Genomic DNA, 3,161 nt, shown 5'->3' with positions numbered 1-3,161 from the left:
CAATTGATCCCGTATACAGTTCCCTTTGTCTAGCGGTATGGTACTTGCCCGAGATTCGATCGTCGGTATACCGATACCTTGTTCAATCTCGTTACCGGCAAGTCTCTTTACTCGTTCCGTAACACATCATCCCGTGATCAACCCCTTGGTCACATTGTGCACATTATGATGGTGTCCTACCGAGTGGGCCCAGAGATACCTCTCCGTTTACACGGAGTGACAAAATCCCAATCTCGATTCGTGCCAACCCAACAGACACTTTCAGAGATACCCACAGTGTACCTTTATAGCCACCCAGTTACGTTGTGACGTTTGGCACACCCAAAGCACTCCTACGGTATCCGGGAGTTGCACAATCTCATGGTCTAAGGAAATGATACTTGACATTAGAAAAGCTTTAGCATACGAACTACATGATCTTGTGCTAGGCTTAGGATTGGGTCTTGTCCATCACATCATTCTCCTAATGATGTGATCCCGTTATCAACGACATCCAATGTCCATGGTCAGGAAACCGTAACCATCTATTGATTAACGAGCTAGTCAACTAGAGGCTTACTAGGGACATGGTGTTGTCTATGTATCCACACATGTATCTGAGTTTCCTATCAATACAATTCTAGCATGGATAATAAACGATTATCATGAACAAGGAAATATAATAATAATCAATTTATTATTGCCTCTAGGGCATATTTCCAACACCTTTGTGTTGGTTGAATAGATGAATCTGAGATTGTGTGATGCATATCATATAATCATACCCACGGATACTTGAGGTGACATTGGAGTATCTAGGTGACATTAGGGTTTTGGTTGATTTGTATCTTAAGGTGTTATTCTAGTACGAACTCTAGGGTTGTTTGTGACACTTATAGGAATAGCCCAACGGATTGATTGGATAGAATAACTTTGAGGTGGTTTCGTACCCTACCATAATCTCTTCGTTTGTTCTCCGCTATTAGTGACTTTAGAGTGACTCTTTGTTTCATGTTGAGGGATAGTTTTATGATCCAATTATGTTAGTATTGTTGAGAGGACTTACACTAGTGAAAGTATGAACCCTAGGCCTTATTTCCACACATTGCAATACTGTTTACGCTCACTTTTATCACTTGCTACCTTGCTGTTTTTATAATTTCAGATTACAAATACCTTTATCTACTATCCATATTTCACTTGTATCACCATCTCTTCGCCGAACTAGTGCACCTATACAATTTACCATTGTATTGGGTGTATTGGGGACACAAGAGACTCTTTGTTATTTGGTTGCAGAGTTGTTTGAGAGAGACCATCTTCATCCTATGCCTCCTACGGATTGATAAATCTTAGGTCATCCACTTGAGGGAAATTTGCTACTGTCCTACAAATCTATGCACTTGGAGGCCCAACAACGTCTACAAGAAGAAGGTTGTGTAGTAGACATCAGTCGCCTGCACCACTGTGGTGAGCCTCTTATCTTCTTCTGAAAGAAAAAAATTCTTACTTTAGATAGATACTTGTCTATTTTCTTACTTTTATTATTGCTTGTTATTATATAGTGTGATGGTTTTGGTATCCGCCCCCGTCGGCCCTCGTCCTGGCTATGATTGAGATGTGGTATATATTATCTTTTATAACTATCTGGTTCATTTATTGTTTATGAAAATTATGCCCATCAAGTTGACATAGATTTTATTTATGTAGGAGGTAGTTGAACCGAAAATTCCAACCAACCCTATTGTCGATAGGTTAAATTTAGTTGAAGAAGAAAACAATTACTTGAAGGAAAAAATAGAAAATTGAGGAGGAGAAGATGATATTGGAGTTGCATGTTGCGGATGTTGTCGATGATCACAAGATCAAGAAGGATGCAATGCGGTTAAAGATGAGAAAGATTAGAAAATATGCCATTCATACCGAGGCTTGGTATCATTATGCCGTTGGATCAATTTTTACCTTGATTGTCATTATGATCGCATTTATTGTTGCATTGAAAGGTTTCACATAGTTTCAATGTATGGTTTAACTAGATGCTCTGGAGAGCTATATGTTGTTCAGTGAGAACTATGTATGTACTTTGTTTTTAATGTGATGATGAACTTCTATTAATTTCGTCACTTATCTATCCATGAGAGCTATATGTACTAAATTGATGATGTGGCTTTGAATGGTGCATTTTATACACGAAGTGCATCCAGTTTTTGTCGTAAGCCTCTCTACTTTCTTGCACATGCTATGTGGGTGAAATGATGATACCATGCCAACTTCCAACCTTTTCAGAGTTCATTTGTAATGCTTTTCAATTTCAGGGTCTTATAGCTCAAAATAATCAGTAAATGCATGAAAAATAACAAATGAAGTCAGAAAGGGTTGAAAATTGATGATGTGGCTTTGAATGGTGCATTTTGAACATAGAAAAAGTATGGAGTTCAAATAAGTTCAAAAAAAATGAAATCTCTTTGTAACAGACGTGTTTCCGTATGGAACTCTGATACTTCGAAAGAGATTGTCTGTTTTGTACACGAAGTGCATCCAGTTTTTGTCGTAAGCCTCTCTACTTTTTTGCACATGCTATGTGGGTGAAATGATGATACCATGCCAACTTTCAACCTTTTCAGAGTTCATTTGTAGTGATTTTCAATTTCAGGGACTTATAGCTCAAAATAATCAGTAAATGCATGAAAAATAACAAATGAAGTAAGAAAGGGTTAAGAATTGATGATGTGGCTTTGAATGGTGCATTTTGAACACAGAAAAAGTATGGAGTTCAAATAAGTTCAAAAAAATGAAATCCCTTTGTAACAGATGAGTTTCCGTATAAAACCCTGATAAATCGAAAGAGATTGTCCGTTTTGTACACGAAGTGCATCCAGTTTTTGCCGTAAGCCTATCTACTTGCTTGCATATGCTATGTGGGTGAAATGATGATACCATGCCAACTTTCAACATTTTCAGAGTTCATTTGTAGTGCTTTTTAATTTCAGGGTCTTATAGCTCAAAATAATCAGTAAATGCATGAAAAAAATTACAAATGAAGTCGGAAAGGGTTGAAAATTGATGATGTGGCTTTGAATGGTGCATTTCAAACACAGAAAAAGTATGGAGTTCAAATAAGTTCAAAAAAATGAAATCCCTTTGTAACAGACGAGTTTCCGTATGAAACCCTGATACTTCGA

Source organism: Triticum aestivum, chromosome 5A (assembly GCF_018294505.1).
Source record: "Triticum aestivum cultivar Chinese Spring chromosome 5A, IWGSC CS RefSeq v2.1, whole genome shotgun sequence".
NCBI classification, from domain to species: Eukaryota; Viridiplantae; Streptophyta; class Magnoliopsida; order Poales; family Poaceae; genus Triticum; species Triticum aestivum.
This window is presented reverse-complemented; position numbering follows the sequence as displayed.